The sequence below is a fragment of the Phascolarctos cinereus genome, unplaced genomic scaffold, assembly GCF_003287225.1.
Source record: "Phascolarctos cinereus isolate Bilbo 61053 unplaced genomic scaffold, phaCin_HiC Scaffold_4;HRSCAF=312, whole genome shotgun sequence".
Lineage (NCBI taxonomy): Eukaryota > Metazoa > Chordata > Mammalia > Diprotodontia > Phascolarctidae > Phascolarctos > Phascolarctos cinereus.
Window position 1 is genome coordinate 441,896,377 of NW_027555847.1, and position 14,564 is coordinate 441,910,940.

The following is a 14,564-nucleotide window of genomic DNA, read 5'->3' on the forward strand; positions in this document are numbered from 1 at the left end:
AGATTCTGTGGTTAAGATATGATGATGATAAGAAACATGCTAACCAGGTGTTCATATTTATTTATGTAATAAATATGGTGCCCTGGAAAGGAGGGTAAGAAGACAGACAGTGAAAAGTAAAGGGGAAGCCCTTCAGATTCAAAAGAAGCTTTCTTTATCTTATTTATCTCAAGCCTCTGAGGCTTGACTAGCTCAGTTTTTATGTGAAGAGACCAGCAAAGAAGATGAAGTTGCCTCTAGAGCACAGGCTGTATTCTGACCTTTCACCTTACCCATTCATCTGCACAAGACTCCAAAAGAACTCTGGGAAGTGTAACTGACTGGATTGAGACCAATTACCATAAGCCAAGATGGAGTATCTTACTCTGGGGACTGGCTTTGAATCAGGAAGGATTATTTAACTGGAAAGAGTAGATCTCTTTTATCTCCTGCCTAGAGGTGATAAATCTCAAAGCTGAGGCTCTGAGGGAGTAAAACAAAACAAAACAAAACAAATCCACTTCTGTTAATACTAGTCTAAGGGTCATTGACATAGCTGAAAGAGGGCAGAAAGCTCCTGATAAAAATATTGTAACACTACTAATGCCCCACAGCTAACCAGTGATGGAGGTCAGTGAAGTACTACATCTGTCCATGGAAGAACAAATCCAAAGAATGCAGCAGATCAGCTTGTGCAGTAGAGACGCAGTGCCCTTAGAAGAGTTCAATGGCAAGGCCTAAAATGATGTATGTCCAGGGGCAGAGTGATGCCCCTCTCAGTCTGGCATCAGCTGCTCAGCAATGGAGAGATCTAGTTTTGTAGCAGTCCAGTTACCTAGTGACTGGTCTCATCCATCTCAGCAGTGAATTGACCCATCTGGTTAAGACACTGCTTCCTATCAGGATTGAACTTATTTGGGCTATTCATCCTGCAGAGATACAGTTGTACCCTTAGTGAATTTTGAGGGGATCTGCTGTAGAAAGAAATATCATTGAGGTCCTGAATTTCTAGGGATGTGAGTCACTTTGGCTATGAGCATTTGCTATGTGAGTACTTCACTGTACTTATATTTTAAGTCCATGCTCACGTTTTGCCCTCTCACTGACTCTGTGTGCCCAAGAAGGAACGTGCTTGCTTTTTTTGTTTGTTTGTTTTGGTTTTTTTGGGGAAATGCTTTGTAACTAGTATTCTTGCTATGCTATTTGAGTAAATGCCATTGCTGAAGGACTAAGTGAGTCTACTGGCTGACTATTAAGGAGAAGCATATCAATGGGGACTTTTGAGGTTGATTAGGAGGATAATCACCTAAAAGGTTACCCCTAGAATTATGAAAATAGTAATAACCACCCTTCTGGAGACCTCTAGTCCTCCAGTGTGCTAGTTTCAGTGTGAGATGGGGGAGTGAGCTAAGAGAAGGTGTTTTTAACTTTCATTCCCATTCTGATAGGGTATGGGCCCAAGGAGAGACCTTTGCCCCTCACACCAAAAAGAATTTGGCTCTCATTTGTCTATGGGCCCCAGAAAACCTTTGAACTTTTTTTTAACCTCACTCCAGTCTCAAATGGCTACATGAGGCTATACTCCACTCAATGGCCTTTCCTTATGAACTCTCCTTATCTCCCTTTGAAAGCCCTAGTCCCACCTTTGATCCTCTACCTACCAGTCTCCTTCATTATCTATTCAATCTATCGATCCCCATTGTTTATTTAATCTCTCAGACATTCCAATTGGAATTTTCCCTAAGTTACCCAGACCCTCTTCCCAGCCCCTCCTCTGGTCACCCAAAATTACTTGAATGTATCATCCTGGCCCCCATTTAAATGCTGAAATTTTCTCATGCCCGCTTGTCCTTATGGGCGCCAGTAATGTTCAGATTCCTTAAGAGTCTGGCCTGTATGGTTTATCTCTAATAAACTTTTCCTCTTGCTGAAAGAAGATTTGGGTTGAATTCTTTCAGACAGAGCATGCATGTCATGATCTGGGGGTCCCTAAACTTCTAGACCTCATCAATTCAAGCTATTTAATAATTTTCAAATATATTAAAAATTCAAGCAAAATGGTCACTTATTCTGACATAAATTCATCTGCATGTAATGACTATGTTCTGTCTTATTTTTCCAGAGTCAGGAGTTAGTGGGTATCTCTACTACTATCGCTCAAGTCAGTAACTGATTAGTGCCCCAGGTCTATTTAACCATTTAACATGAATTAATTTTTTAAAAAGAATATTTACTTCAAGAATATAACGAGAACAAATATATATTTACCCCCCACACTTCAACGTCATGCTCTCCCCTATACCAAGGTGGTCTCTGAGGAGAGAGGTCACACTCTTAGCACAATTTCTGTATGACATTAGTCCTACCAAATTCACATCTAGGTGAATTTGTATTAGTATGATTGGTAGCTGATTCCACATCTAAGCTGGAATGGGTTTTAAAGGTTACTCACAAAGGTCACCTCTAGCACCTGAGGCATCAATGCTGAACTCACCTCCAAAACTCCTCCAGGACTCTGGGAGGCTGGGAGCCCTCTGGAGGGTCATTCTCCTCACCTTTTTAAAAGTCACAAGGCTGGAGCCTCCAACACCTCTACCTAAAACAATGAGACAACAGGGCCAAGGCCTGTTTTCATAGGGTCATATGTCAGCCTCGGGGGAGAAGGCTCAAGTCTTCTCCCCACACATCATTGTGTCTCAATGTGCACCAACAGTGGAGTCAAACCAAGATTGAGGAGCTGAATAAAGACTGATCAATTTCATCTAAGGCCTTTTGAAGGCACCCTAGTTTTGGCCAAGCATCTAATCAAATGAGTGTTCTCCAAACCATATGGTTAGCTGACCAGAACCAGTTACAGAATATCTATATATGTTTCAAAGACCACTGTCTCCGAGGCACTTCCATTCACTTCATCTCGACTCCCCAGGAAATAGTCTCCTCCATATGAGTGAATAGCGTCGAAGGTGCTCTGGGCATGGGCCAGACCCCATTCCATGGTCATTGATAATGGTAGTAGCTCCAGTTTCCACAGTATTTAACAGTTTTACAAAAATATATTATCTTGTTTTTCTAGGGTTTGTGTGCAACAGCTGTGGCCTGCAAGAATGTGCTCTTAGAAGAACACAAGTTGGGGGCAGCTAGGTGGCACAGTAGATAGAGCACTGGCCCTGGAGTCAGGAGGACCTGAGTTCAAATCCAGCCTCAGCCACATAACACTCACTAGCTATGTGACTCTGGGCAAGTCACTTAACCCCAATTGCCTCACCAAAAAAAAAAAAAGACCACAAGTTCACTATGAGTCAGTAGTATGATCTGGTATCCATGAAAGTGTTTAGGACTAGGGAGGTGATTCCCACTGCATTCTGCTTCCGTTTACCACCCCCAGCATTTACATTCTAGTGGTGGACGCCATATTTTATAGAAGGCCTTGTTAGGGAGCATCAGAGGCAACCATGAAAAGGAGGGAAGGGGAAAGGGAATAAGTATTTATGTAGTGTTTACTATGTGCTAGGCACAGGGCTAAGTGTTTTTTACAATTATCATCTCATTTGAACCTCCCCACCTTGCAAGGTAGATGCTGTTATTAGCCCCATTTTATAGTTTTGGAAACTGAAGTAAAGTGATTTGCCCAGCTAGTGAGGGTCTGAGGTTGGATCTGAACTCAAGTCTTCCTGACTCTAGGCCCAGTACTCTATCCACTGTGCCACCTAAGTACCAATGTTCTTCAAATCATTACGTTGTATCTTTATATCTTTAGTGTGTGTGTGTGTGTGTGTGTGTGTGCGCGCGCTTGCACTAGTGATACCTTGTGTGTAGAAACCAGCCTGTTTGTTGTTAGAAGACCAGCTCTAGAATTGACTACATCTTAAAGAATCTCTTATTGCATTCCTATGGTATGCAGAACACTGTAATAAGTGATAAGGATAGGTAGAGAAACATTCCTTTCACTGGTGTCTTTCTTCTCTACTACCACAGCTTCTAAAATTCTTTCCCTTTGACTCCCTCAATCAAAAGTTCTATCAGAAGATTTTGTATCAGCTGTTTACACTTATGATTTCTTTTGTCTCATTTTTTCCCTAGGGATCATTCAAATTATAAGCCCTCTCTTGCACTTTGGAATGAAAGTCATTGTCTTCCTTTGGGAATTTTTCAATTTTTAGGGGGTTGGTAGTTGGGGTAGGGTTGGGCAAAGTCTTTTCAAGTAGTATCGGAAGACTGCCAGTAAGGTGCAATTTGTCTGTGTAAGAAGGGAGGAGGCATGTGGGAAGGGGAAACAGTGGTTTTGTAGTTAGAAAACCTGGGTTTGGAACAGTTCCGCTCTTTACTGCCTGGATGATCTTTGACAAATCACTGTTCAGTTTCTTCATCTGTAAAATGAGGGGGTTGGATTAGATGTCCTCTGAGAATCCTTCTAGTTTTAAATCTTATGACTTTCATTCTCTTCACCTGGGCTGTATTTGGAGATGTAAAAGGGTGGTGCCTGAAGTTTATACAAGGCTTTCTTCTGTCAGCTTTATCCCCAGACCAGACAATCACTAAACCAAGGGCTGAACCAAGCTCTCTAGGTCCAATCCTTTCTTCCTTTGGGCTTATGGCAGATGAAACTGGGAGTCACCAAAGAGGCAACTGAGCTGTTTTAATGAATGGATATCAGGTTTATAGGTGAGTGAAGGCTGCAGGTGTGGTTGATTCAGCATTAGAAACATCCCCTGGTCTGGTCAAAGAAAGACTTGACAGGTATCTGGATCTTTTTCATTCTGTGGGTGGGTGTGAACGCCTGTTTCAGGGCAACAACCAGATAGTGGCAATTGTCATTTTAAGCTAGTCTTTGCCAGTGCCTGGCACATAGGAGGCCCTTAAAATGTTTCTTCCTGATTATGTAATCTAGGAGATGGGGAAAGCCTACTTGTTAGTGAGATTATCCATCCAATGGCTTGCCAGCCCTAAAGACCTATCTTTGAAATCTAAGTATCAAAAATATAGTCTACCAGTAATACTCTGGTTCTTGTTGAAGGCTGTTGGGGCTGTTGGGCCCCAGTGAGCGGAGTGTTGCTTCATTCTCTGCTTCTAGATTCTGTAAGTTAAGGCTTTTCCTTGCTCTCTTTCCTCTTTACCCCAATGCAGCCACATCCCTCCCTCCACCCACCTGAATCAGCTCTCAGTGCAAGGTTTGCCAGGGGTTAGGGCGTCTGCAGCTTTTCCCCACCAAGCTTTTAAACTGTAACCGCAAATTAAGCTCCTTCCTTGAACTCACTCTCCTGTTCTTTTAAGGAGATGTGCTCAGGAATTACCCAAGCACCACATAAAACAAATGCCTCAGCTTCGGATGAACAAGAAAACCTGAGGGTGGGATGTGCCCTGCTAGATGCCCTTCTTTCCCCTCTGATCAGGAGCCACCCAGAAGAACCCAGTGAAACACACCAGCATTTGGAAGGGGGAACCACTTTTTTCCTAAGTAGAGCTATCTCTCTCTCTCTCTTTTTTTTTTCTTAAAGGAGATCTTTCTTTAAAGTCTTCAGGGGCAGAATCGAATCTGAGAAATCTTCCCACATTTGTCACTGAAAAGGGAAATGAGAATTAGGTGCATCTCTGGAAAGCAATCTGTGTCCTGCGAGAGTTTTTACAGGATGGAAAGCAAGCCAAAGTTGGCTCTCAAAGGGATTTCCTTATAAGTGCTGTACCTCTCCTCCAGGTGACTTAGGAGGCTGAATCACCAAGACACAAACGGAAAGCCTCTAAGGAGGAGGGGCAAGAAGCCAAAGGATTTATATTTCCTCACGATGAATGCAACCCCAGCCTCACTGGCCAAGCTGTAAACTTCACCTGGAAAAAGCAAAAAGGTAAATAAAAGAAACAAGAAAAAGAAAAGAAAAAAAAGATATCAGGAAAGAAAATCCAGTAAAACCCAGTTGTTTTGATACTATAGCTGTTGCTATGCTGCTAACAGCAGCTATGAATGGGGGACCCATGAAGGCAGTGGAAGGTTGCATTTTTATACCATAGCAGTATGAGCTTTTTAAATAGTGGGGGAATTGCTCTTAGGGCAGACTTTGGTGATTATGTTCATATGTCCGAATGCTGTTCATTTCATGTAATTTTGAAGTCATGTAAAAATGAGCCCTTACTTCTTGAGTAACTAGTGGAAAGGGTCTAGATTTAGAGTCAGAGGACCAAAGTTTGGATCCAGGTTCTCTAACATACTTACCACCTGTGCTACCTCAGGTAAGTCACTTGCTCTCTCTGTAGCAATTTCCTCGGCTGTGAAATGAGGGGGTTGGATTAGATGGCCTCTGTATTCCTCCACTTTGAAAGAAAATATTATTTTGGGGGAAGGACAAACTGATATGAATCAAAACCATTTGGTTGGAGAGGCGAAAACCTTTTGGTTTTACTCTGAGGCAGCCTTATTTGTAGTCCTCTTCCCAATGAGTATGGCATCATGAGATCATAAAGAAATGTAGCATAGCTGATGGGGTGACAAATAAAGGCATTCTCTCTATCAGACTGGTTCTGTAAGTGACTTGATTTATGTCTTAGGGCAATTCCTTTCATTTCCCTTTGTGTCAGCTCCCTACCCTTTTGAAACAGGGAGAACTGTACTTGTTACTTCAGGAGGAAATTATGAAGATTTGCCTCTGATGTGAACAATTTTTGGAGTCACAATCTGAAGCATGAAGCAGGTACCCGTTTCAAAAGCTCTTATTATTGTGAGGCAATGAACCGTTTGCCAAGTTCCTACTTTTTCAGGCAGGTTGGGCAAGGTTGAGACTGAGCGAAGGGCGTATTGTGTAGTGAGAGGAAAGGGATGTGGGAAATGGGCCAGTAACTGACTGGGCATGAGTATCCCATTGTAGAAATCTTGTCTTAGAGGCCTTGGGTCAAAAATATGAGAGCTGTAAGGAACCCTAGCAGTCAGCTAGAGAGGCAGCAGGGTTAGTAGAGAAAAGAGTTGAATTTGGAGCCCAAAGAGCCCTGGTTTCAAATCCCACATTGAATGCTTACTAGCTATGTGACTGGACAAATCACTTGACTTCTGTGGGCCTTGGCTGCCTCAGCTATAAAATAAGGAAATAATACCTGTGGTACCCATGTTACAGTGTTGTAGAGAGGATCAAATGAGGCAATGCATTTAAATTACTGAATAAAAAGTCAGTAATTATTACCTAGTCCTTCATTTTATGGATGAAGAAACTAAGACCCTTCAAGGATAAGTGACTTGTCCAAGGTCACAGTGATTGGCATATTTAATAATAATAACTAGCGTCTATATAGTGCTTTAAGGTTTACAAAGCACTTTACATCTATTTTTTGTTTGGATCCTTATAACAACCATGTGAGGTAAGGATCAAAATAATTCCTATTTTACAAAAGAAGAAACTGAGGCTAAGAGAAGTTGCCCAGGGTCATACAGTAAGTGCCTGGGGAAGGCTTTGCCTCAAGAACAGGAATGCAGTCTGATCTTGGGGATTTATTTCCCTCTCCGAGGCAATTTTCTTTCTTTGCATGCCATTTTATCCTTCAAGTCATATGAAGAACACTTTTCTTACCCCAGAACCACCCCCTTCTTTCTTGGAGCCCCACCCACCCCTACCCCCTAACCTGCTCCTAATTTCTGAATTGAACAGTTCCTGTTTCCTAAACCAGAGCAGCTCACACCTTGGTATTTCTCTTCTTACCCACCTCAATTCCTTCTAGATCCCCTTTCCCCCTTCCTCTTCACCCGTACCTTACCCCCACCCCCAGGAAAGCTATCCTGTCTCTAGAACAGGCACACAGTATCCCCATACAAAGGAATACCTTGGACTACTTCTTTCTCTTTGAATCCATCCTCTAGGTTTTTTTTAAAAATTCCCAATTATATAGTCTTCTTGGAACCTTTCCTGTCGCTGAATATCTGTTCCTGAGATTCCATCTATTATGACTTTTTCATGTTTCTTATTTTTTTCTTTTCTTGAATTGAGATATAATTAGAAGAAAATAAAAGATTTAGAATTCATCCTGTAAAAATATGAGGTCTTATTATTTCTGGTAGAGGGAGTTTTCAGTGAAGGTCACTGAATCCATTGATTAAGGATCAACGTGGTTACTCATGGAATTGTGGAAGGAACCATGATTAACTGCTAGAAAGACTGACAGACCTCTGGGTCATGAATGAAGAAGCAGAGATATGGACTCCAGTTCTGATACACAAAACTCCAAATTGCAAACAGTCACTCCAACAAGCTTGTGGGTGTAAATTCAGGCTTTCTCCCACAGTTTGTGTGTGTGTGTGTGTGTGTGTGTGTGTGTGTGTGTGTATATCAACTTATTGTGATTTACACTAGATTAAATCTTCCTAGTTCCTGAAATTTTAAGTGGTTGGAAGCCTGCAAGTTAGAACCTACAAATTAATGCAAATAATATCATATTCAAAAGCATAAAGATACTTGAAATGAAATAAAATGCAAATATTGCAAACCAAAGCTTTAGATTAAAAAAAAAGATCATATTCTCTGCTGTCTCCCTCTCTTTGTTAGGTACATAATTAAAATTAATTTTGTAATTCAATGGTTAACTTTATGAATACTAATAAAATATATTATAGGGAAAAATAAATAGAAACATGGGACCTGTGCTTAGAGTTCATGTATCAGAGAATAGAATTCAGTTTGAGTCATGTTTCATTTGGAACATGTTGAAATGGATTCAAGTTTCTTATGTACCTGAAGGACCTTATAAGCTCTTCCCAGCAAATGGACCCCAGAATATTGATAGAGAAAGGTTCTAATAAGTAATTTTGTTGTTGAGTTGTTTCAGTCATGCGTGACTCTTCATGACCCCATTTTGGGGTGTTCTTGGCAAAGATCCTGGAGTGGTTTGCCATTTCCTTCCCCAGCTCATTTTGTAGATGAGGAAACTGAGACAGACTAGGCTGAGTGACTTGTCTGGGTCACACAGCTAGTGAGTGTCTGAGGCTAGATTTGAACTTGGCAAGAAGAGTCTTCCTGACTTCAGTCCTAGCATTCTAACCACTGTGCCACCAAGCTGCCTCCAGGTTTGTGTTAGATTATATCAAATCTTGGGTATTCTTTTAGCTAGAATGAATAATTGCTCTAATCCCTAAATGATTTATTACAAACAGTTCATGTTAGAAGATTATGGGCATTGATATCTCCAAAGCTGTCGATTCTCCATTTAATTTTATCTGCTTTTCAGACTGAGTTCCTGGAATATGGGCTCCTCACTTTGGGCTACCTCTGAGGCTCTGTGACCTCGGTCTTTCATTGTTGGGCTTCCAGCTCCCTGGAACACTGAGTTTTAGCGAAGAATGATGTAAACACCCATGTCGATAAACAAACAGATTATACCCCAGAGAACTGCTCAGCTCTGACACTGAAGAAGGGAGGTTTAAAGATTCCCTGGAGGATGAGTTAATGGGAAAATTCAAGCATGAACTCAGGCTGTACACTTAGCAAATGTAAGACACTGGCAGACATAGAGGCACCCTGTACCTCTCCCCAAATCATCTCCAGGCCGTAAGTGTTGATGGCCTGATATATTCTGCTCCATCCAGACCAAATGGTGACCAAATGAAGGCAGTTTCTGCCTTCAACCATTTTGAGAGAAGGTAACAAGATTAAATGAATTTAAATGATGATATTTGATGAATTCAAAGTGTAAATTATGCCTTAAACTTGCTTTATTTCTAAGATATTGTTTAATAGAGCATGTGGTCATAGGATCTAGAGATAGAGTAGAGCTTAGAGGTTGTCTAGCTCAACTCCTTCATTTTTCACTGGAAGTTGCTGAGGTCCAGGGAGTGACTTGCCCAAAGATACACAGGAGGTATCAAAGTCAGAACTTGAACCTGAGTTCTATTGATTTAGGGCATAAAACTAGGTTTTGCTAGTAATTGTGTGAGTTTAAATTCAGGGCAGTCAAGTGGTACTTTGCAAAATGGGCCCTTCCCCGCTCTAGCCATAGCCTTCAGGAGAGCCATTGCATCTTACCCTATCCATCAGATTCCCTTGTGACCCTTCAAGGTTTTTGGCTCTCAGAAGTTCTCTCTGTGGAAGCCTCCTGACCTCCTTTGCATCTCCAGCGTGATCTGCTGTAGAGTGTTCGGAGAAATGGTTCCTCTAACTATTAAAAAAGATATTTTATCTCCAAGGCTTACTACTTGTATGAACTTGGTTGAGTCACTTAACATCATGGGTCATAGTTTCCTTACCTGTAAGATGAGGGAGTTGGACTAGAACAGGGGTGGGGAACCCCTAGCCTTGAGGCTGCACGTGGCTCTGTAGGTCCTCAAGCTGAGCCCTTTGACTGAATCTGAAGTTTGATTCTGTCAAAGGGCCACAGCTGAGGACCTAGAGAGCCGTGTGTGGCTTTGAGGCCACAGGTTCTCTACCCTTGGACTAGATGGTCTCCTAGGTTGCTTTCATCTCTAAATCTATGATTCTAGAACTTACAATGAAAGCATCAAACTGTGAAGAGAATAAACAGCATATTTAAAGTCCTTAACAACTTCTATATCTCTGTGAATGGGCTCTAATTAGTGGCTTTGAGGAGGGGTTAATTATGATGACAGGCTATTTACTCTACCTTCCCCCACCCCAAATCCTTAGAGATAACCCCTCAGTCAGGTGGGGCATCCTCAGTAAAGAAATGAGGTCAGAGATGTCTTTGCCAAGGTATAGTAGTAGACTGGGGAGGCAGAGACAAGAACTAAGGTCATCCAGTGAGACTGTAGCCCAATCCCTAGGAGAACAAAGAAATAATATGCTCTAGCCCTGGAAAAGGCTCAGAACAGGAAAGTTATTCTCTCTGAATTAGCTGGGGAGGAGAATTCATCCGAAAGGCAAAAATTAAGCTACTCTGAGACCCCTTTGAAGACTCCTAAATCTGTATGCCTTAAGGAATGCTAGTAATGGGCCATGTTCCCAACGTCTCTATAGCGCTCAGTGAAAGGTTCTTGTCCAAAAGCCACGGCCTGAACTTCGACTTACTAGATGTTAATTTTGGGATAACATGGATCCAGTTTTCACAGAACTGCAGAACCTCAGAGTTGGACAATCCTTCAGACTTGTCTAAAATTAGACCAAAGCCCAGTTATAGAGGTCAAAGCAGAGTGGAAACAGAATCCAATTACTCTGAACACTGTTTTGATTCTTCATGGCACAGCTTTACATTTTTATAGATATAAGGGGAGAATGGATTAAGCAAGAGTGAAAAGGAATGTCAAGGATTTTATAACATTTTGTAATTTTTATGTTAACATTCTTAAATGCTTTATCTATACTTTAAATTTGGAGACATTTGGCCTTATAATCATGTTTGTAATTTCATAATAATGTGCTTGTCATATGGGTTCTAAGTGTCAAGGTTTCTGCAAGATGGAGTTGGTCTTGCCCTTCTTCTGTAGAGTATATACAATTCAACACAATATATTCAAAACAACTGGTTATCCAGCCTCCACTTGAAGTCTTCTAGTGAGGAGGTACCCTATTACCTTTCAAAGTGGCCCATTCCATTTTTAGGAGAGCTTTTTAAGTTTTTCCTCAGTTGGAGCTGAAACCCACCCTTCTGCAAGGGATTGCTCCTAGTTCCACCCTCTTCTGGCCAAACAGAACAAATCAAAACCTTCTTTCACATGGCCCCTCAAGTAAGAGAAGACTCCTTTCTGCCTCATTTTTCTTCAGATGAATCCATATGCTATGATCACTCACCTTTGGAAGCACTCCAGTTTGTCACCATCCCTAAAATATGGTGCTTGGGCTTGAATAGAAAGATAGTGTGAGGTTGGAGAAAGAGTGTTGGACTTAGGACCAGGAGAGGCTGGGGTCAACTCTTGCCTCTTCTTTTTTCTAACTGTGGTTCTGGCCAAGTCACTTTAGCTTTCTGAGCCTCATTCTCCTTACCTAATAATACCTTTAGTGTCTACCTTACCAGGTTGAGGTAAGGATCAAATGAGATAATGTATGTAAAATACTTTGCAAACATTAAAGTGCTATATAAAATCTGTGAAAGATGAAAGTGATACAGCGGGATTATCATTGCACTCACTCGAGTTATCATGCCTCTCTTGCAGTAGTCTAAGCTCATATTAATATTGAGTGTTTCTATGTCATATTGTTGACTCATGGTGACCTTGCAGTCCACTAAAATCTCGTGATATTTTTCATAGAAACTGTTATCTTGTCATACCTCATTCATTTTGTATTTATGAAATTTTTTTACCTAAGTAACTTTAGAGTTAAAACTATTTAGTTTCATGTTATTAGCTTAAACTTATCACTGTAGCTTACCAAGATCTCCTTGGATCTTGACTCTACCACTAAATACCTTAACTCTCCCTTTTAGCTTTATGTATCTGTCATTGTCCTTCATCGATGTCACTGAACATAGAGTGAAGGATTGATCTCTTAGATAGTAATCCTCTGGAGACCTTGTTCCATCTGTATATCAAGATACTCCTGGCTATTCTTTGGAGGAATCCTCTAAAATCTCACCATATTATTATCATTTAATACATATCTCTTCAATTTGATCAGGAGGCTTCCAAATCAAAGGGACACAAGAATGGTAAGCAGCAAGACCAAAAAAAATTGTTCAAAGAACTGAAGAGAATCTATTCTAATTACAAATTACATATAATTTCTGAGCATTACTACTTGCATATGCTTGAGTAAGTCGCTTAACTTCTTGGGCCTCAGTTTCCTCATTGGTAAGATGAAGGAATGGGACTAGATGGCTTCCTAGGTTCCTTCCATCCCTAAATATGTGATCCTAGCTCATATAATGAAAACATTACACTATGAAAACAGAGCCTTGCGACCAATGGCTATACTGTGATATGCTCATGTTTGGGTGAAATGAAAAACAAAACAAAATACCTCTCTGTGCTGTGTATGTTTACTTTGAAAAACTAACCTTGACTCTGTCCTTATTCTTGTAAAGCTGACTTACTAAGTAGGAAGTGGGTTTATATCCCAAGAATAGAGAAGCCAGCTCCTAAGGAGGCCCATATACCTTATTGTCCTTCCAGGTTTTCAGTGATAAGAAGATGGCATAAGCAAGCAGTATGTTAAGGAACAGAATAGACAAAAAGGGCACAGGAATATTGTAAGTTAATAAGATATATGCATATGAGGATAGCAAGGAATGATAGGAGAGAAGTGTGAAAAGGGACATTATTTGAAGGTGCTTATAATAACTATCCATTCCCTTAGGTTTCATAGGAGAGTAATGCAAGGGATTTTCTAGTCTTGAGGGACTGAAAAAGGCAAAGTGAAGACCTAAGGAGAAAGGTTGGTTGAGAGTATTAAAAGCTGCTGAGAGATCAAAGAGGACAGAGAAAAAGCCATAGGACTCGGTAGTCAAGAGATCATCAATATCCTTGGTAAGCCAGATTTCAGTTGAGTGATAGAATCAGAAGCCAAATTACACGAAGGCAAGAAGTGAATGGTAAGGAAGTGGGTATAGGCAATATAGCTTGATATGATAGCAAGGTAAGGTGAAGGTTTAAACAAAACCTGAGGCATATTTGTAGGTAGCAGGGAAAGAGCCAACAAATAAAAATATACCTGAAGAGGAGAAAGGAGGAATCAATGAAGGGGGTAAAGATCCCCGTAGAGGATGGAAAGATGCTAAGATTAAGGGAACAAGTAGATGAATTGGCCTTTGAAAGGTGAAGGGCATCTCTTATTCAGATGCTTAATCAAATGGGGAGAAAATGGGTGTTCAATGAGGAAGGGTTTTGAGCTATAGAATACGGGAAAAGAGGAAGCTCATGACTTGCCTTCCATTGCCTCATTAAAATAGGATGAGGCAAAATCTCCTGCTGAAAGAGAGTGGGGAAGAGTGAAATTGGAGGCTTGAAGAGAGAAGATGGTTTGGAACAGCCACTGAATGATACATTTTGTCAGTAAGACTTTACCAAGTTCAGTTAATTCCATCTCCACAACCTTTTTTTGTATTCATCTCCTCTTTCCATTCATATGGTCACCACCTTACCTTCAGGCCCTCATCAGCTTTCCTCTGAACCATTCTATCCTAACTGGTCTTCCTGATTCAAGTCTTTCCACATTTCCAAACCCTTCTCATAGCTATCAAATGAATCTTTTCAAAAAAAGCACAGGTCTGACCATGTCGCTACTCCCATACTTTTCAAAAATTTTCGGTGGCTCCCTATGGCCCTGAATCTAGTTCAACATTTAAGGGCTACACATTTTCTGCTTTATGTTATTAATTCCTTTCACATATTCTGGGTTATAGCTAAACTGTATTATTTGGTGTTCCCCAAATTCAATTTGCCATTTCCCCTTTCTATGTACTTTGCTTTCCAAGTCCCCCACTGCCTTGGACTAAATGGCCTCCTTTTGTAGTTAGAGGGGCAGAACTTTTCCTGACCCCAAGGCAAATCATGCTCAGCTATATCATGCTGTCTCACCTCAGAATTAATAGGGTAAACCATGGAACTTTCCCATTTGACATACATCAAAGACTTAAAAAGAAACACAGATCAATCATGATTTTTAAAGGACATAGACTTATGATTTTCCAATATGACTAGACATATGTATATATTTTTATGTTTGTATATA

The 14,564-nt window shown here is 40.8% G+C and overlaps 1 protein-coding gene across 2 annotated transcripts in view; it reads left to right on the forward strand.

The window, feature by feature from the left end:
* SERPINB11 (serpin family B member 11) overlaps positions 1-14,564 on the forward strand; it is a 63,275-nt gene that overhangs the window by 13,564 nt on the left and 35,147 nt on the right. Inside the window, exon 2 of one of the 2 annotated variants that reach the window (XM_020995788.2) lies at positions 5,672-5,819. The exons of the other annotated variant lie outside the window; for it this stretch is intronic. The gene's annotated coding sequence lies outside the window, so the exon portion shown is untranslated. The remainder of the gene's footprint in view (positions 1-5,671; positions 5,820-14,564) is intronic. 2 annotated transcript variants of the gene reach the window in all.